General features: G+C 37.0%; 2 long non-coding RNA genes across 2 annotated transcripts; one reads left to right on the forward strand and one right to left on the reverse strand.

Annotated features, from left to right (window-relative positions):
* Positions 1-663: 663 nt before the first annotated feature.
* LOC135671166 (uncharacterized) lies at positions 664-1518 on the reverse strand. The gene is made up of 2 exons (XR_010512649.1): positions 1419-1518; positions 664-1296 (listed from the first exon to the last, which is right to left on the reverse strand). It is a non-coding gene; the product is annotated as an uncharacterized LOC135671166 (long non-coding RNA).
* An 18593-nt stretch (positions 1519-20111) lies between these two features.
* On the forward strand, positions 20112-20816 carry LOC135671183 (uncharacterized). Its single transcript, XR_010512655.1, has 2 exons — positions 20112-20235; positions 20358-20816. It is a non-coding gene; the product is annotated as an uncharacterized LOC135671183 (long non-coding RNA).
* The last annotated feature ends 1595 nt before the right edge of the window (positions 20817-22411 follow it).

The following is a 22411-nucleotide window of genomic DNA, read 5'->3' on the forward strand; positions in this document are numbered from 1 at the left end:
CTCGTGATTAGCTATATCATTGTTCAATATTATTTAAGATATAATGATCAACAAATGAAGCACAATAAATGTCAAAGACTTATAAAACATACAAAATGAATGAATAGACTTGAGCCTAGTTTTAAAAATTATTTCCCCTCTCTATCTCGATTTTGTATCAAAATTAGTAAAATCAAACAAATGCACTAAGGTTTTGAATTGAACATACAGTAGTTATATAAAAAATTTAGTTAAGAGACATGGCTAACTACCAAGACATATTGTGTCATATTTATACATTATACATATAAATCTATTAAGGGATATGTATGTTATTTTGCTGTTTACGAGGGTCAGTAATGTAAAAACACCATTGATGAATACTTAATAACATCAAAGAATAATCTTTTTTTTTTAATACGAATCAAAGAGTAATATTTAAATTGGAGGAAAGGTGTTTGGTAAATATTCCGACCATATCAGAAAGCAAAGAAAACGCATCTTCTCAATTTTCTTTTTGTGACGGCAGCTGACTAATTATGTGGAGCTTCAATAGCGCTTCAAATCTTTACTCTATTTTTGATACAAAAGATAATATAATTAATTTTCCTCGTAACAACAACATGTAAACTGTGAATACTTGTCAAGTGCAATATAAATGAAAACATAATAACAGCCATCAAGTCTACAACAATATTAAGTCATTATGTTTCAAGGATCGGATACATAAATTTTACCATCCATTCAACTCTTATAAAAAATAGTTTGGCTAAATTAAGTGCACTTAAATATAGTCCTTGGAAGAGTCCTCTTATTTCTCCCTCTCTCTTTCTACATTTACCATTAATACTAATTATCTCACTATAATATTTATAAATCTATTTAGCACATGTTCATGTGACCCTAAACGACACTTTCTCATTTTTATTCTTAATTAATTAATTGTTTATAACTACAAAGTAATCAAGTCTAATTAACAATAATACATGTACACTACTCGTATTATGAGACAAACTGATGGAGGGAACATCCGTGCGTATATATATATATATATATTATACGTATCTGCCTCCTGTATATATTTTGCGTCGTCAAAGGAACTACTCCTCCATGCTGCCGAAGTAGCCTTTCATGGGGTCGAAGGCGGAGGCGGAGGCGGAGGCGGAGGCGGACGGGTCGAAGACCGACCGCAGTAAACATTGTACCTGCATCCCCTCGTATAGGGACTTCCGCGGGACGCGGGCTGACTGCTAGGACGCAGGGCACGGTATGGAATATGCGGGTTCGCTTCCTTCACAGGGGTCGTCTCCCCTCTCGCTACACCAGTTCAAACAATGCACAAAAGACATGCATAGGATCATTACAGCTCGATGTAGATCGAGAGTAGATAGTTCTCAGAGGCGTAAACAAGCTTTAACTCACGGCATGCAGGAGCTGACCTGTGACGAGGAAGACGACGATAACGAGTGTAAGGAGGAGAGAAGCACGACTCCTGACGACTGTCCTCATCTTATCGTCTTCGGTGGTGCTCTTATGATCGATTCAGAGGCGTGAGAGGGTTGGCTTTTATAGAGAAGGAAGGGGATGTGATATTTGGGACTTGCGTCACAGCGTTAACGTCATGATGGTGTCTCTTCTTCCCATCAAACGCCGGTGATTGTTTCCGATGTCTATTATTGTCGTGTTCTTCGTGACATGATCTACGTGGACGAGATAAGCTGAAAGAATGGGAGGATCCGAAGGAAGATGCTACCGGTGCCACACCAACATGATTGAGTTATCTCGTTGAATTAATGGATGATACGTATTTTTGTTGAGGGTGTGGAAGAACGTGCATGGATGTATAAAACAGAATACTAACGAGCACATTAAGTAATATTGATTCGAGAGATAAAACTTATAACATAATTATAAGTCAATCATAATTACTAATAACTGCAAGTATCACAAACAACAGAAGCTTTAACTAATAAGAACATTAGCATTTCTGCGTACAAAATGACCACTTATAGAGAGTCTTGTTTCATAGTTTTTTACACTAAGCTAAAACCTAAATTAAACATGAGACAGCTTATAACAAATTACCCGACAAGCATATTAAAGTATCACCAAGAGATATAAATCATAATTACTATAACCATGTGATAAGGGACCATTTGATCGGTCGGCCATTGGTATGGCCCGCAAGGAATTGTCCGTGGCCCTTTCGGAGCGCTTTGGTCGATGGGTCCTTTCAGAGCATGTGAGCTTTAAAAAATATCATTGAAGATAAGAGAGACCTAACGGACTTATGAGCCATTGGTTCCTCATACTTCTCCTCAACCAATGTGGAACTAAATGACCTTATCAGTGCTCCCTCCGGTAGGGAAGTTCAGGTGCACGACTTATGATAAGGGACCATTTGGTCGATCGGCCATTGGTGTGGCCCCTAAGGAATTATCCACTTTGGATGATGACGTACCCGCATATTTTTTTCTTTTCAAAGCATATGTAAGCTATAAAAAGTACCTCTAAAAGTAAGGAAGATTTGACGGACTTATGAGCCTTTGGTTCCAATGCTCCTGAACCAACATAGAAGTAAATGATCTTTTCACCACGAGACTTAAAAATGAATGAATGATTTATCCTTTATAGGTTTTTAAAACTTTACTAAGTTTCCCTTCTTATTCAGAAAACACTTTAAACTAAGCAAAAAATAAAAAACACTGTAAAAACTAAACCCGGTTTGCATTGCTAAGTAATGCAACGAAGACAATTGTTTTACTGTTTTTGCTGATCCATTTACCAGAAATCATCAGCCTCCTACTCTCAGAGCTGTCTCTCCAGGAATGGTTGGCTTCTGGCATAGAGCTTATAGCTTGTCTTTCGGTGGATTTCATCATGCATTGTTCTCGGAAGATTTCATCATGCATCATGCTTATAGCTTGTCTTTTGGCTGATCGATTCTCCCTTAAAGATTTAGAACCCTTGAGTTACTTTTTAGGATGGAAGCAACATTTACATCCTTAGGTCTCCTCCTCTCAAAGTATATTCAAGAATTATTATCAAAGACATATTTAGGATGCAAAAAAAGTTGCTACTCCTCTCTCTCTTCTCTCTCTATTAGTGAATCACTCAAATTATGTGATGGCAGCCCTACCACAGACTCAACTCAATACTGACAAATACTTGGCTCCTTACAATACTTGGTTCTCACCCGTCCAGATATCTCATTTACAGTCAATAAATTATCTCAATGCATGCACCAGCCTTTTGCTATGCATTGATCTGCGGATAAATAAATTTTGTGGCATCTTAAAGGGACCCTCAATCATGGTCACTTTCTCTGCAAAACCACTCCACTTTATCTCCATGCCTTTGCTAATGCTGATTGGGCGAGAAACTTTGATGATAAAACCTCAACGTCAAGGTATGTCATCTTTCTTTAGTATAATCTAAAGTTGGAGTTCTAAGAAGCAAAAGACAATCGTCCGGTCTATAACTGAAGTTGAATATCGTGCCATTGCTACTATTGCTGCTGAACTCAATTGGATTACAAATCTCCTCAAAGAACTCAAAATCAGCTCTACCCTTACTCCTACAATATATTGTGACAATGTTGGAGCTACCTACTTATGTGTCAATCTAGTGTTCTACTCACATATGAAATATATTACCATCGGCTTTCACTTTATGCGAGATCAAGTTGTCAAACATTAACTTCGTGTCTCTCATGTCCATATGGCTGATCGACTAGCAAATTCACTCGTAAAGCCTCTAGCCCGCAAACTATTTTTGTTGCATCGGTCCAATATTAGTATCCTTGACAGGAGCTCGATCTTACGAGGGCATGATAACAGAGTGATTTCCTCTGATAACAAAGAGATTTCCTCAACTGCACGAGGAAATCTCACTGCTCAGTTAAGGAAATCCTCTCTTTCATCATGTATAAATAGACACCATATGATAATAATTGAAACAAGATTTTCTTTGGCTTTGCGATTTCATTCTTCATTCTATCATATACCATCTCCCACAAGTTTCTGCCACAAGCTAACGAGCTACCCTAGAGGGGAAAATTCGGGAATGACTAGAGCCATGCGATGCAAATAGATCATATCTAATACATAAATAGATTTGATATTCTTATATGGTCTAGGATATTTTGATTTTAAAATAAGTTGACTAATTAGTAAGAATAAATTGTAACATGAAGAACTTTAATGTGAATATTGAAATCTAATATACTGTGTCAAGGATATTATCAAGGATATATCGTAAGTACCTGCTAATGTTATAATCAATACCTTTATTAATATAGGGGGTGAGTGATGGTGATGAAGTCAAAGAGCTTAGGAAAGAAGTGATAGCAATAAAGATGCTAACATATCTACCCAATCATTGACTTGACTAACTTTCAATTAGTTTGAAAAATAATTTAATAAATCTAAATAAGTAAATATAAAATACTAAAATAACTCGGTAAAAAAAATCAATAGAGGTTAGAAGACTCACTTTCGGTGGAAGGGCAAAAATCAAAGTATTTTAAATAAGATATAATCAAGAGGTTGGATAAATTCTACTCCCGAAGTTAATACATTTCTCAAGCATTCATGGAAGGAAATATTTCTCTCATAAATAGCACTTAACACAACTGAAAAAGATTTATTGTTTTGGCGGTAAAATAGTGGTCAAGCAAATGGTGTGAGAAAAACAGTAGCATGTAGGGTGGTGGTTATCGATGGGACTACGTTGATGGCGATCGATAGTCGATGTGATTGCTTCTTTGGGTGATGGTGCTGCTATGATGATTGAAGATAAAAGGAGAAGAGTGGTGGGGAGGAGGGAAAGAATAGATTGGGTAGTACCTATCATCCTTAAGGATTCTCATTTCACTTAGGTTTCTCATCTAAGATTTTTTATGACTACATATACTTAATTCTTCATTCATTTATTCATTAACTTCAAAATGTGGAGGGTTTATAATGCTTTTGTAAGAATATATATTCCTTGTATGAGTGTCACATGCTCTCTTCTAGAAGAAAAATGACTAGAGATGTATAGGATGGAGACAAATGTTAAGAGAGGATAGAATATAGGAATTACTGAAGAAGCTATCTTCGCATTGACATGTTCTCTCCCTATTTATACAGGTTAAGAGAGAGGATTTCCCTCAACAGAGTAGAGAGATTTCCTCATATAGTTAGGAAAATCTTATCTGGTATCATGCCCCCGCAAGATGGTACTTCTATCAAGGATACCAATCTTGGATCAATGCAATACAAAAAGTTTATGAGCAAGAGGCTTCGTGAGTGAGTTAACTAATTGATCAACCGTATGAACATAAGAAAAATGAAGTTGATGGTGGACAACTTGATCTCGCACAAAGTGGAAGTCGATAGCAATATATTTCATGCGGGAGTGGAACACTGGATTAGCGCATAGATAGGTAGCTTTGACATTATCACAATAGATTATAGGAGTGGAATTGATATTGAGTTCCTTAAGCAGATTTGTGACCCAATTGAGTTCTGTAGTGATAGTGGCGATGACATGGTATTCAGCTTCAGTTGTAGACTGTGCGACTATCTTTTGTTTCTTAGAATTCCAACTGATTGGATTAGCACCAAAGAAGATAATATACCCTGATGTGGATGTTCTATCATCAAAGTTGCCTATTTAATCAACATCGACAAAGGCATGGAGATGAAGTAGAGAGAGTTTACGAAGAAAGAGACCATGATTGAGGGTCCCTTTAAGATATCGCAGAATTCATTTAACCGCAAACTAGTGCATAGTAAACAACTTTTGCATAAACTGTGATAATTTATTGACTGCAAATGAGATGTTTAGATAGGTGAAAGCTAAGTACTGTAAAGAGCCAACGACTTATCGATATTGAGTGGGTTCCGTAGCATGACTTGCATCAGATAATTTGAGAGATCCACTAGCAGAGAGGGGAGTTGTAACTGTATTTGCATCCTGCATGTTTGTCTTTGATAATAAATCTTGAATGTACTTTCTTTATAATAAAAAGAGACATGAAGATGTGTATATTGCTTTTACACCCAGAAAGTTGTTGAAGGTTCCTAGATCTTTAAATAATAATTGATCTGCCAATTATTTGATGAATGCTTAGATTTCTATGGAATTATTACCTATGACAAAATGTCATCCACATATACCAGAATATATATTGTGCCTCCATGGTGTTGTCATAGAAATAATGAGATATCATATTTGGAGTTTATAAAGCCAACTGAAGTAAAAAAAAGAGCTAAGTTTAGTGTACCAAGGTGGGAGAGGCAGATCCGGAAGGCCGGGAAGTGGCCGCAGAACTACGATGGTGTACCCTGGCCTGGAAGTAGTCGTAGGGCTTCGTCAAGGCAGAGAGGGTTCTTAGCATCGGATTTGCTTTTGTAGGAAGGGACAAAGGAAAGGCGATAGTAAAGAATGCCACCGGGCCGAGTCGTAGTTCGACCCGATGATGATGCAGTTGAGGTGGAGTCTGACGGGGAAGCGGGTCCAGCGGGGAAGCTGGTCCACTTCGAGATGTTAGAAGCGGACCTTCATGGCGATATGCTCAGGACCACCTTCATGGAGATGAGCGATAGCAATCAGAAATGGGCTTGAAGTTTGTCTATCGATTTCGAGACAATCGACCGATGCGCGAGAAGAGAAGACTTGATGTTGCCGAGGAGGAAATCAAGAAAGGCTCGGATACCATATTAAGAGAAGATAGAAGATAGGAATTACTAAAGAAGCTATCTTCACATTGACATTTTCTCTTCCTATTTATACAGGTTAAGAGGGAGGATTTCCTCAATAGAGTAGAGAGATTTCCTCATACAGTTAGGAAAATCTTATCTGCTATCATGCCCCCACAAGATGGTGCTCTTATCAAGGATATCAATCATGGATTAATGCAATGCAAAAAGTTTATGAGCAAAAGGCTTCGTGACTGAGTCAGCTAAATGATCAGTCGTATGTACATGAGAAAAACGAAGCTGACGGTGGATAATTTGATCTTGTACAAAGTGGAAGTCGATAGCAATATGTTTCATATGGGAGTAGAACACTGGATTAGCGCATAGATATATGTAGCTTCGATATTATCACAATAGATTGTAGGAGTTGAATTGATGTTCAGTTCCTTGAGCAGATTTGTGACCCAATTGAGTTTTGTAGTAACAGTGGCGATGACATAGTATTCAGCTTCAGTTGTAGATCGTGTGACTGTCTTTTGCTTCTTAGAACTCCAACTGATTGGATTAGCATCAAAGAATACAATATATCCTGATGTGGATGTTCTATCATCAAAGTTGTATGCCCAATTAGCATCGGCAAAGGCATGAAGATGAAGTGAAGAGTGTTTACGAAGAAAGAGATCATGATTGAGGGTCCCTTTAAGATATCGTAAGATTCGTTTAACCGCAGACCAGTGCATAGTAGATGACTTTTGCATAAACTATGATAATTTGTTGATTGCAAATGAGATATTTGGATAGGTGAAAGCTAAGTACTGTAAAGAGCCAACGACTTGTCAATATTGAGTGGGCTCCATAGCATGACTTTCATCAGATAATTTGAGAGATCCACTAGCAAAGAGGGGAGTTGTAACTACATTTGCATCCTGCATATTTGTCTTTGATAATAAATCTTAAATATACTTTCTTTGTGATAAAAAGAGACATGAAGATGTATATATTGCTTCTACGCCTAAAAAGTAGTTCAAGATTCCTAGATCTTTAAACGAGAATTGATCTGCTAATTATTTGATGAATGCTTGGTTTTTTATGGAATTATTGTCTGTGACAATAATGTCATCCACATATACCAGAATATATATTGTGCCTCCATGGTGTTGTCATAGAAATAATGAGGTATCATATTTGGAGTTCATAAAGCCAACAGAAGTAAAAAAAGAGCTTAGTTCAGTGTACCAAGGCGGGAGAGGCAGATCCGGAAGGCCAGGAAGTGGCCGTAGAGCTGCGACGGTGTACACTGGCCTAGAAGCAATCGTAGGGCTGCATCAAGGCAGAGAGGATTCTTGGTGTCGACTATGCTTCTACAGGAAGGGACAGAGGAATGGCGACAATAAAGAATGCCATCGGGCCGAGTCACTGTAGTTCGACCCGATGACGATGCAGTTGAGGTGGAGTTCGGCGGGGAAGTGGGTCCACATTGAGATATTATAAGTGGACCTTCGCGAAGATCTGCTCGGGACCACCTTCACGGAGATGAGCGACAATAGTCGAAAATGGGCTTGAAGTCCGTCTATCGATTTTGAGACAATCGACCGATGTGCGAGAAGAGAAGACTTGATGTTGTTGAGGAGGAAATCAAGAAAGGCACTAATACCATGTTAAAAGAGGATAGAAGATAGGAATTACTGAAGAAGCTATATTTGCATTGACATGTTCTCTCCCTATTTATACAGGTTAAGAGAGAGGATTTCCCTCAGCAGAGTAGAGAGATTTCCTCATACAGTTAGAAAAATCTTATTTGCTATCATACCCCCGCAAGATGGTGCTCCTATCAAGGAGACCAATCTTGGATCGATGCAATGCAAAAAGTTTATGAGCAAGAGGCTTCGTGAGTGAGTTAGCTAATTGACCAGCCATATGTACATGAGAAAAACAAAGTTGACGATAGACAACTTGACAACTTGATCTCGCACAAAGTGAAAGTCGATAGCAATATGTTTCATGCGACAATGGAACACTGGATTAGCGCATAGATAGGTAGCTTCAACATTATCACAATAGATTGTAGGAGTGGAATTGATGTTGAGTTCCTTGAGCAGATTTGTGACCCAATTGAGTTCTGTAGTGATAGTGGCGATGACATGGTATTCAGCTTCAGTTGTAGACTATGCGACTATCTTTTGCTTATTAAAACTCCAACTGATTGGATTAGCGCCAAAGAAGACAATATACCATGATGTGGATGTTCTATCATCAAAGTTGCTTGCCAAATCAGCATCGACAAAGGCATGAAGATTAAGTGGATAGTGTTTACAAAGAAAGAGACCATGATTGAGGGTCCCTTTAAGATATCACAGGATTCATTTGACCATTGACCAGTGCATAGTAGATGGCCTTTGCATAAACTGTGATAATTTGTTGATTGCAAATGAGATGTCTGGACAGGTGAAAGCTAAGTACTGTAAGGAGCCAACGACTTGTCGATATTGAGTGGGTTCCGTAGTATGACTTTCAGAAAGAGACATGAAGATGTGTATATTGCTTCTACGCCCATAAAGTAGTTCAAGGTTCATAGATCTTTAAACGAGAATTGACCTGCCAATTATTTGATGAATGCTTTGATTTCTATGGAATTATTGCCTATGACAATAATGTCATCCATATATACCAAAATATATTTTGTGCCTCCATGGTGTTGTCGTAGAAATAATGAGGCATCATATTTAGAGTTCATAAAGCCAACTGAAGTAAAAAAAGAGCTAAGTTCAGTGTACTAAGGCGGGAGAGGTAGATCCGGAAGGTCGGGAAGTGGTTGCAGAGCTGTGACGGTGTACGCTAGCCTAGAAGTGGTCGCGGGGCTGCGTCGAGGCAGAGAGGATTCTTGACGTCAGCTCTGCTTCTGTAGGAAGGGACAAAGGAAAGGCGATAGTAAAGAATGCCACCGAGTTGAGTCGCTGTAGTTCACCTTACGCCCTAACAATCAGGCCCACCACCCCGCAGCTTACCATCCGATGCAATGCATGAAACATCAGTGCCGTCCGCCTTCGTCCCCATGATAGGCTACTTCGGCAGCATGGAGGAGTAATTCCTTTGACGACGCAAAATATATACAGGAGGCAGATACATACATAATATATGTATATATATATATATATATATGTATATATATATATACATATATATATATATATACATATATATATATATATACATATATATATATATACATATATATATATACATATATATATACATATTCATATATATACATATATATATATATATATACATATATAAGTCTTTGACATTTATTGTGCTTCATTTGTTGATCATTATATCTTAAATAATATTGAACAATGATATAGCTAATCACGAGCTCGATATCTCAGTATTATATGATTGACACTTAGGTGTCACGTGGATAGCATCACGAACCTAACACATCGGTATCACATGATTGATACCTTGGTGTCATAGGGTTATGCCTTAACGCCATATGATCAACACAATCTTACTTATGATCTCATTGTATCCTCTGGATCACGATTATACTTAGTACTAGGGAAGGCGTGTAGTTGCTCATAACATTAAAGTATATCATTTAGCATAATGATCCTGAAACCCCACCTACATAAGCCCTTAGGGGTATTCTCTAACTTTCTGAGACTCTAATGAAAGAATTTGCTTTATCATATTCTTTTGGTCGATGTATTTAGGTCGTAGATTGTTTGGAAGACAACCAAATACAACACTAGCAATGATGCGGGGTATCTGAAAACTCAAATCATTTGTGAGGCAGCTGCTCTACAATCCCAAACCTCTTTTTGCTTGTCTAGCATCTTTTGTAAAAGCAAAGTCTAGCAAGGTGAATATGAACCTGTGCTGAAGTAGCAGATTCAGAACTAACCCAAAAACTTCACTATTGTACTAATTATTTTTGGGGGATTCTTTACTACTACTACTACTACTACTACTACTACTACTATTATTATTATTATTATTATTATTATTATTGTTGTTATTATTATATTTTGCCTATGTATTCATGCTGTGGTGAAAAATTGCAACATATGTCGTTGGATTTGTAGTGAAGAATTCAATGAATAAGCACCCATGGATAGGAGGCTGCAGTTGCACCACCTCAAGTCCAATTATGACAGAAACAATTGCACTCTTGGAGGGCCTCAAAGCAGCTTCAAGCTTCTTAACTTTCTCCACTTTGGATCAAACCTGACTCGTTTGAAGTGGTCAATTTTGTCAAGCAACTCTCTCTCTCTTATTTTTTGTTTTTTGAAAAACTTATTCTCTGATTTTATTTTTTTTCCTTATAGATTATCTTAGAGTCACAAGTATTTCTCCTTTTCCTAGATTTTCTAATAGTGTAAGCCATTCATATAGATTAAATTAATTAATATAATTTTTTATTTTATTTTAAATATATACATATAGAAAACCTTTTTAAGATATGCACAGTTCGTGTGGACACCTGGTGCTTACGAATACCTACAATCAGCTAGCGATAATGTTATCTTCAATGTCAAATATGCTTTATACAATATGCAATGCTCGCTATAGTTCGTAAGCATTCTAGTTTCATTTTAGTGGTCATCTATAACAAATAAACTCTGGAAATTAAGTTTAATCTAGTTCTTTTCTCTATACCTCTCTCTCTCCTTTTTTTTATTAATTATGTAGGAAATTTGTGGTAAAACATCTCTCTCCCTTAAATTATTTCTAAGTTAGTAAGCCATTAAATTGTTTCTAAATCACTCAAATCTTCTAGGACTATCCTAGATTCGAAGTTTGAAAATCTAAGGACATGTTCATAGGAATAAAAAAGAGTAGTATCATAGGTTTCATCTATTCTTCTCTTTCCTTTATCTTTCGAGGATTTTCTAAGTGACATGAAGACTATGATATATATTATAAAAATACTGATAAGATCAAACAATAAATGAAGAACAAGAGGAGGATTTAGAGGTTACCTTAGTAGTCTAGCTTTTTGCCAAGTCAAGTCTCTTTCTTAATTACCAAGAGGATTGATCGAATTCTAAAACTTGAACTTTAGCCTTGTAGAGGGAGGAGGGATGAGTGTCTTTGGGCTTTAGCCGAAGAGAAGATGAAAAAAAGAAGAGGGGGAGGTTTAAAGATTTTGAGGAAGAAGAGGATGAAAGATGGTGAAAAAGGATTGTGAGGAAGGTTTAGAGGGAGGAAGAGAGGAGGAGAGGTTGGCTAGGGAGAGGAATGAGTTAGAGGGTGAGTTACGACGGATCTACTATCGACCCTAACGAAATAGGGCTAAGTCGAGTTGTTAGCGGTAGTATCGCTAGCTTGGGCGATGCTATCATCATTTGACAGTATGCACTAGTAGTTGTACTGCTAGGCACAATGTCTGTTGATCTTTCCTGCATGATGCCCGAACTTATAGCATGAAGTCCAATCTTCGGCACATTAATAAATCCTTCAACTCAATGTCCAATTTCTGGTATGATACTTTTCTCGACATAATGTTTGTTTCTTCTACTTCGATAATTTGCTCTCATGATTCGACATTGACAAACTTAGCTCTTTTTTTACTTCAGTTGGATTTATGAACTCCAAATATGATACATCATTATTTCTACGACAATACCATAGAGGCACAATATATATTCTGGTATATGTGGATTACATTATTGTTACAGGCAATAATTCTATAGAAATCCAAGCATTAATCAAATAATTGGCAGATCAATTCTCATTTAAAGATCTAGGAACCTTGAACTATTTTCTGGGCACAGAAGCAATATACACATCTTCATGTCTCTTTTTATCACAAAGAAAGTACATTCAAGATTTATTATTAAAGACAAACATGCAGGACGCAAATATAGTTACAACTCCCCTCTTTGCTAGTGGATCTCTCAAATTATCTGATGGAAGTCATGCTACCGAACCCACTCAATATCGATAAGTTATTGGCTTTTTACGGTACTTAGCTTTCACTTGTCCAGACATCTTATTTGTAATCAACAAATTATCACAGTTTATGAAAAGGCCGTCTACTATGCACTGGTCTGTAGTCAAACGAATCCTGCAATATCTTAAAGGGACCCTTAATCATAGTCTCTTTCTTTGTAAACACTCTTCACTTCATCTTCATTCCTTTGTCGATGCTGATTGGGCAGCCAATTTGATGATAGAACATCCACATCAGGGTATATTATCTTCTTTGATGTTAATCCAATCAGTTAGAGTTCTAAGAAGCAAAAGACAATCGCACGGTCTACAACTGAAGCTAAATACCATGTCATCGCCACTATCACTACAGAACTCAATTGGGTCATAAATCTGCTCAAGGAACTCAACATCAATTCCACTCCTACAATCTATTGTGATAATGTCGACGCTACCTATCTATGCGTTAATCCAGTATTCCACTCCCACATGAAACATATTGCTATCGATATCCACTTTGTGTGAGATCAAGTTGTCCACCGTCAACTTTATTTTTCTCATGTACATACGGTTGATAAATTAGTTGACTCACTCACGAAGCCTCTTGCTCATAAAGTTTTTGCATTGCATCGATCCAAGATTGGTATCCTTGATAGGAGTACCATCTTGTGGGGGCATGATAGCAAATAAGATTTTCCTAACTGTATGAGGAAATCTCTCTACTCTGTTGAGGGAAATCCTCCCTCTTAACCTATATAAATAGAGAGAGAACATGTCAATGTGAAGATAACTTCTTTAGTAATTCCTGTCTTTTATCCTCTCTTAACTCTTGTCTCCATCCTATGCATCCTTAGTCATTTTTCTTCTAGAAGAGAGCATGTGATACTCATACAAGGAATATCTATTCTTATAAAAGCATTATAAACCCTCCACATTTTGAAGTTAATGAATAAATGAATGAAGAATTGAGTACATGTAGCCATAAAAAATCTTAGATGAGAAACCTAAGTGAAATGAGAATCCTTAAGGATGATAGGCACTACCCAATCTATTCTTTCCGTCCTCCCCACCACTTTTCTCCTTTTATCTTCAATCATCATAGCAGCACCACCACCCAAAAGAGCAATCACATCGATCATCGATCGCCATCAATGTAGTCCCATCGATAACCACCACTCTACGTGCTAGTGTTTTTCTCACACCATTTGCTTGACCACCATTTTACCATCCAAGGTCAAAAGCATTAAATCTTTTTCAGTTGTGTTAAGTGCTATTTATGGGAGAAATATTTCCTTCCATCAATGCTTGAGAAATGTATTAACTTGGAGAGTAGAATTGATCCAACCTCTTGATTATATCTTATTTAAAACTAGCTCTTAGCATACTTTGATTTTTGCCCTTCCACCCAAAGTGAGCCTTCTAACCTCTATTGATTTTTTTTACCTAGTTATTTTATTATTTTATGTTTACTTATTTAGATTTATTAATCATTTTTCATACTAATTGAAAGTTAGTCAAGTCAATGATTGGGTTGATGTGTTAGCATCCTTATTGCTACCACTTCTTTCCTAAGCTCTTTGACTTCATCACCTCCTACTTTATCTTTTATTTTTGCTCACCAAACACTATCACTCACCCCCTATATTAATAAAGGTATTGATTATAACATTAGCAGGTACTTACAATCTATCCTTGATATATAGTATATTAGATTTCAATATTCACATTAAAGTTCTTCATGTTACAATTTATTCTTACTAATTAGTCAACTTATTTTAAAATCAAAATATCCTAGACCATATAAGAATATCAAATCTATTTATGTATTAGATATGATCTATTTGCATCGCATGACTCTAGTCATTCCCGAATTTTCCCCTCTAGGGTAGCTCGCTAGTTTGTGGCAGAAACTTGTGGGAGATGGTATATGATAGAATGAAGAATGAAATCGCAAAGGCAAAGAAAAGCTTGTTTCAATTATTATCATGTGGTGTCTATTTATACATGATGAAAGAGAGGATTTCCTTAACTGAGCACCAAGATTTCCTCGTGCAATTGAGGAAATATCTTTGTTATCAGAGGAAATCACTCTATTATCATGCCCCCGCAAGATCGAGCTCCTGTCAAGGATACTAATATTGGACCGATGTAGCAAAAATAGTTTGCGGGCTAGAGGCTTATGAGTGAATTTGCTAGTTGATCAGCCATATGGATATGAGAGACACGAAGTTAATGTCTGACAACTTGATCTCACACGAAGTGAAAGCCGATGGCCATGTGTTTCATGCATGAGTGGAATACTGGATGGACACATAAGTAGATAGCTCCAACATTGTCACAATATATTGTAGGAGTAAGGGTAAAGCTAATTTTGAGTTCTTTGAGGAGATTTGTAATCCAATTGAGTTTGGCAACAACAGTAGCAATGGCACGATATTCAGCTTTAGTTATAGACCGGGCGATTGTCTTTTGCTTCTTAGAACTTCAACTTATTGGATTAGACCAAAGAAAGATGACATACCTTCACGTTGAGATTTTATCATCAAAGTTTCCCACCCAATCAGCATTAGCAAAGGCATGGAGATGAAGTGGAGTGGTTTTGCAGAGAAAAAGACTATGATTGAGGGTCCCTTTAAGATATCGCAAAATTTATTTAACCGTAGACCAATGCATAGCAGAAGGCTGGTGCATGTATTGAGATAATTTATTGACTGCAAATGAGATATCTAGACTGGTGAGAGCCAAGTATTGTAAGGAGCCTAGTACTTGTCAGTATTGAGTTGAGTCCGTGGTAGGGCTGCCATTACATAATTTGAGTGATTCACTAGTAGAGAGAGGAGTAGCAACTTCTTTTGCATCTATATATGTGTCTTTGAAAATAATTCTTAAATATACTTTCTCTGTGAGAGGAGGAGACCTGAGGATGTAAATGTTGCTTCCATCCTAAAAAGTAACTTAATAGTCCTAAATCTTTAAAGGAGAATCGATCAGCCAATTGCTTTAGAAATGTCTGAATCCCCAAGGGATCATTGTATATGACAATAATATTATCTACATATACTAGAAGATATATTGTATTTCCATGTTATTATCGTAGGAATAAAGAGGTATCAGACTTGGAATTGATGAAGCTAGTTGATATCAGAAACGATCCAAGTTCAGTATATCAAGCTCTTGGAGCTTGACGGAGTCCATAAATGGTTTTTTATAATTTACAGACATGTCTTGGATACTGATGATGAACAAAGCTAGGGGGTTGTTGCATAAAGACATCTTCAATTAGAGTCCCCTATAAAAAGACATTGTTAACATCCAATTGTCATATGTGCCAGTCTCTGGAGATGGCCAAACTTAGAATAAGCCAAATTGTTGTGAGTTTAACTACAGGACTAAAAGTCTTTGTGAAGTCAACTTCATATCGTTGATGAAACCCTATGGCTACTAAACGTGCTTTATATCAAGCAACAGACCTGTCGAGGTTTCGCTTAATTCAGAAGACTCATTTACACCCGATGATGTTTTGTGTAGGATGAAAAGGTATAAAAGTCCATGTGGAGTTATGGAGTAGAGCATCATATTCTTCACACATGGCTTTATGCCAATGTGGAGATTTTTAGGCTTGAGTAATTGTGGTTGGTTCACAGGTCTCAAGAGCGGATTTAGTGAGAGCATGTAAGTCGAGAACCTGACGTGGTTTAAAGATACCACTTTTTAAGCGTGTTGTCATTAGTTGTCCAAGAAATGTAGGTTGTGTTATTGGTGTAAGTGATGGAGAGGCATCGACAAGGGTTGGGATAGGTTGAGATACATCAATGGCACTAGGTAAAGAAGGTTGTTGTGATTCTAAGGATATTATGTCAGTAGTAGGGGAAGCTTGTGAAGAAGGAAGAGGAGAAGGAATGGAGGGAGTGGGAAGTAGTTGAACCGGGAGAACAAAGGAGTGTGAATCTTTAAGAAAAGGACTGGATGGTGTGGGAAGAGGTTTGTTTGAGGGGATCGATGGTATACTCTAGTGATGTATATTTATTAGAGTGGCCTGCATAGTAAGAGACTCATAGTTTTGAAATGGAAAGACAAACTCCACAAAAACAACATGAGGTGAAATAAAGACTTTTTGAGTTTTTGGTTCGTAGCACCGAAAGGCATTATGTTCAAAAGAATATCTTATGAAGATGCAAGGTTTAGATTGTGGCGCTATCTTGTGTGGGGCATAGGGATGTAGCCACGGATAACATAAACAACCAAATATTCTGAGTTTTTTAAAGTTTGGGGATTTGAAAAATAATTTTTCAAATGGAGACTAGTATTAGAGAACTAGAGTGAGCAGACGATTAATAAGGTAGACGACAGTTTAAAAGACGGCAGACCAAAAGGTTGCTGGCATGGAGGCTTGATGTAGAAGTGTGAGACCAGTTTCTACGATATGTCGATGTTTGCATTCAGTAAAGCCAACTAGTTGAGGAGTGTGTGAGGGTGACTTAAGGTGTTGGATGCCACAAGTTGAGAGGTAGGACGTGAGGGCTTGATATTCACCTCCACCATTAGAGTAGATTATTTTAATTGTGATTGAAAGAGGTTTTCAACCAGCTTTTTAAAGTTGGTGAAGATTGTTGAAACTTTTAATTTAAGACGAAGATGGTATATCTATGTGTACTTAGTAAAATGGTCTACAAAAATAACATAAAATCTAAACTTGTCAAAAGAAGTGATAGGAGCAAGGCCCCAAACATCAATATAGATAATTTCAAATGGTGTAGAACATGATATGGAGGAAGTGCCAAAAGGGAGTCTATGACTTTTATTACTAAAATAAGCATCACAAGAAGTGAGAATGCTATTATTTGTAAGAGTAAGAAGAGAATAACAAGAAAGTAATTTATTTTGTATCAAGAGAGAGGGATGACTAAGACGACAATGCCACACATCAATTGGAGCTGCAACTGAGGAGTAAGCAGTGGGCTGGTTTATTTGTGGAACTGACGACCATTCATAGACATTGTCTTTACTCTGGCCTCAGACCAAGGATACCCCCGTGCTCAAATCCTTGACAAGAAAAGAGTTAGGAAAGAATTCAATGGAGGTATTATTTTATTTGTAAAATTGAGAAACAGAAATGAGATTTCGTTTAATGTAAGGTGCACACAAAATATTATTGAGTGTAAAAGTTATGGTAGGTGAATTAAGCAATGTGGAACCAATATGATTAATAGGAATTCCTTTACCATCACCAATGAAGATGTCCTCATTTCCACTATAGTTGTTGTGGATGGACAAGTTCTGGAGATCAGAGGTGATGTGGTGAGATGCGCTAGAGTCCACGATCTAATTATGATCACTAGTGTTTAGAGTAGTCGTGAGATTTGTTTGAGGCCAATGTGATTAAGCATGAAGTCTAGGTCGAGATCGATAGACTTTTGCAAAGTAACCAACTTTATCATATAGTTGGCAAACAACTTTTTGTTGGTTTGTGTGTTGAGGGCGCCAGGACTACTAATGATTGAAGTAGCGACCTTGGTTATTATGATTGGAATGTTGATGATGAGGAGGAGGGATGGTTTATTTGGAGCTCATAGGGTCAGAAGGCATTCTGGTCAAACCTTTGTTGACAGTCTTGGTATACAAATTACCTCTCCTCGTAGATTTTTGATTGACTTGAGCAATGATGGATAGTCTTGGCAGTATGTCCTCACACTTTAGATATATCTCAAACTCAGTCAGCTTATCGTAGAGTTCTTCGAATGACACTAGTGAATCACGTGCCTGTATTACTATTATCAATTCATTGTACTCATTTCTTAGGCCATTAAGGATATAGACAATAACTTCTTCATCACTGAGGGAACGACCTATCAAGGCCAAGTTATCGATGATAATCTTTATGTTGTATAGATAATCAGCAACAGTACTTCCCTCTTGTTTTATCTTCATGAGACTGGATAGGAGACTAAGCATGCGAGTGCGTGAACGATTGGCTAAGGTGGTTTGCAACTTGCAACAAACTTCGACAGCAGTGTCACATGAAGAAATGAGTGGGGCGAGGGAACCAGTGACCGATGATTGAATTGCTTGAAGGATGAAACGATCCTAGCGTAATCATAGTTTGCGGTTCGGATTTGGTACTAGACTAGGCGCACCTAGGATGTTGAGCATCGCCAATGGACAATGAAGAGAGCCATCGACATAGCCTAGAAGATCATAGTCAAATAGTAGATTAGAGAATTAAGCATGCCAGGATGCGTAGTTGCCACCTTTGGATAATTTAAAGAGGATGAGGGTTGTTGCATTTATGGAGATGCTTGTATGTGGAAAAGTATTGTGGTTCCCTACGGGAACAATAATTGGAGCATAAGAGGTAGATGATGAGGACATATGGAAGATATGTACTAAAATATGAGAGCAACTAGAAGTTTACAACAATGACAATGATCAGGGAGGAAGAGGTGTTGGTGTAGATCAGTGTCACCTAAGGTGGGTTGTTCGCAAATGAGGTTTTCTTTGAAGGAGAAGACAGTTGTAGATCTCTGTGCAGCAGTTCACAAACATTAATTACTTAATGTCACTAGAGATGCTATGCAGTTGTTGGAGTAATTCACTGAATACATCTTGGTATGCATGTATCTAATTTTGCAAGAAAAAATAGATATAGGTTTTGTTGGATAGAACTAAGAGCAGAGGAGGGCTTGACCTTTTTTCTGGACTTTAAATCGTTGAAGTAACAAATTTATTTTTTAATAAATATATTGAGTTAATCGATCTTTTTGTCTTCGTCGTCATGGTTATGGGCGTCTCATGGATCTTCCGAGAACAATGCATGATGAAATCCACTGAAAGACAACCTATAAGCTCTATGCCAGAAGCCAACCATCCCTGGAGAGACAACTCTGAGAGTAGGAGGCTGATGATTTCTGGTAAATGGATCAGCAAAAACAGTAAAACAATTGTCTTCGTTGCATTACTTTGCAATGCAAACTGGGTTTAGTTTTTACAGTGTTTTTTATTTTTTTGCTTAGTTTAAAGTGTTTTCTGAATAAGAAGGGAAACTTAGTAAAGTTTTAAAAAACTATAAAGGATAAATCATTCATTCATTTCTTAAGTCTAGTGGTGATAAGATCATTTAATTCCACATTGGTTGAGGAGCATCGGAACCAAAAGCTCACAAGTCCTTCAAGTCTTCCTTACTTTTAGAAGTTATTTTTAAAGCTCACATAATGTGCTCGTTAGTATTCTGTTTTATACATCCATGCACGTTCTTCCACACCCTCAACAAAAATACGTATCATCCACTAATTCAACGAGATAACTCAATCATGTTGGTGTGGCACCGGTAGCATCTTCCTTCGGATCCTCCCATTCTTTCAGCTTATCTCGTCGTAGATCATGTCACGAAGAACACGACAATAATAGACATCGGAAACAATCACCGGCGTTGGATGGGAAGAAGACACCATCATGACGTTAATGCTGTGACGCAAGTCCCAAATATCGCATCTCCTTCCTTCTCTATAAAAGCCAACCCTCTCACGACTCTGAATCGATCATATGTGCACCACCGAAGACGATAAGATGAGGACAGTCCTCAAGAGTCGTGCTTCTCTCCTCCTCACACTCGTCATCATCGTCTTCCTCGTCACAGGTCAGCTGCTGCATGCCGTGAGTTAAAGCTTGTTTACGCCTCTGAGAACTATCTACTCTCGATCTGCATCGAGCTCTAATGATCCTATGCATGTCTTTTGTGCATTGTTTGAACTGGTGTAGCGAGAGGGGAGACGACCCCTGTGAAGGAAGCGAACTCGCATATTACATACCATGCCCCTAGCCGTCAGCCCGCGCCCCCCGGAGGACCCTATACGAGGGGATGCGGGAGCCATTACTACTGCCGTCCGCCTTCTACCCCTCCGCCTCCGCCTTCGACCCCATGATAGGCTACTTCGGCAGCCTGGAGGAGTTGTTCCTTTGACGACGCAAAATATATACAGGAGGCAGATACGTACAATATATATATATATATATATATATATATATATATATATATATATATATATATATATATATATTACTATCACAAAATATCTTAGAGCCTTTGAGATCATTGTATTGGACAAGTAGCACGTGCCTTTTATAAACTCAAAAACTAAGGGTGTAGTCTCCGTCAACTCTTATCATGATGTAACCATATATTTTATACTCCATCGAGAAATAATTTTTTTACCCTTATGGATGGAGAAATGCTCAAAAGCCAAGAGATAGATGGAAGAAAAAGAGGAAAACACTATTGACTCTTTTCAATGATTCATTTCCTAAGGCCATATTCAAATCAAAGTTTTGAACTAAAATCTCTAGTGCCTAAGTTTATCTCTATAACTCCATGTTAGAATTAATTTCATTTAAATTCTCATTAATTAACACAATACAATAAATACTAGTAAATTCACCTATTATCAATAAAAAAATATTTATAAAATAATATAGATACTTGATGTAGCCTTATACTACTAGGGAATTAGTAGACAAACTCCATGTATATATGAGGGCATGCAGGAACAATGTTTACTGCCGTCCGCCTTCGACCCGTCCGCCTCCGCCTCCGCCTCCGCCTTCGACCCCATGATAGGCTACTTCGGCAGCATGGAGGAGTAGTTCCTTTGACGACGCAAAATATATACAGGAGGCAGATACGTACAATATATATATATATATATATATATATATATATATATATATATATATATATATATATATATATATATATATATATATATATATATATATATATATATATCTTCTCTCCTAAACTTTTTCCATGGTTGAAATTGTTGTTACCTTAAAATCCCTTAGCAATGGTAAAAGCTCCTGATGGATATACTATTGAATTTATAAATTATATTGGATTCTGATGTTGACCACTTCTAATTATATTATGAACTTGATGATAATTGGGCTAAGACTTTTATCCATTTTAACCCTAAATGTCTTACTCCTCTTAATATCACGTACTTTCAATCGATATATCTTTGTAATGTGAATTATAGAATTCTAGCCAAAGTTTTAGCTAATCGGATTAATTTTTTTCTTAATAATCTCATTTCTAAAAAACAATTTACTTTTATGGCCAATCATATTATTCATAATAATAATAATCTTATGGCTAAAGAGATTATATATTCTATGCACTACTCTAGAAGTAAGAATGATTACATCCATATGAAAATTGATTTGAAGAAAGCTTATGATAAACTTTCTTGAGAGATTTTCTTTACCATGCTTAAACTAGACAAATTTCCATATAAGTCCATATGCTGGATTTATTCTTGTATTTCCTCTTCTTCTTTTGCTTGCTTGCTGAATGGTGAGCCCTTTAATTTCTTTAAGGGAAGACATGATTTTAGACAAGAGGATCCCCTTTCTCCGTACATTTTGTCATTGTTTCACGACATCTTTCCATGCTTTTAAATCAAGCTTGTGAGAGGAATCTGATCACTATATATAAATTATGTTATATTCTCTCTATGTGGATGATATCCTCCTATGTTTTTATGTGAATAAGAAATTTTGTGACTCTATTATTCAGATCCTAAAGTTGTCTGAATCTTTGACCAATCTTAAAGTCAATAATCTTAAATTGGCTATCTATTTTCCTAAGAATACTTAGAGAGACGAATGATAGGATATTTGTAATCAATGTCAAATCTAATAGGCTATGTTTTCTTTTAAATATCTTACCACTTTTATTGCCCCCTAAAGAATCTCCATTAATTCTCATGATCATATCATACAGCAAATCTCTAATAGACTTCGTTACTGACATGGCT

The sequence above is a fragment of the Musa acuminata genome, unplaced genomic scaffold (genome assembly GCF_036884655.1).
Source record: "Musa acuminata AAA Group cultivar baxijiao unplaced genomic scaffold, Cavendish_Baxijiao_AAA HiC_scaffold_1138, whole genome shotgun sequence".
Taxonomy (NCBI): domain Eukaryota; kingdom Viridiplantae; phylum Streptophyta; class Magnoliopsida; order Zingiberales; family Musaceae; genus Musa; species Musa acuminata.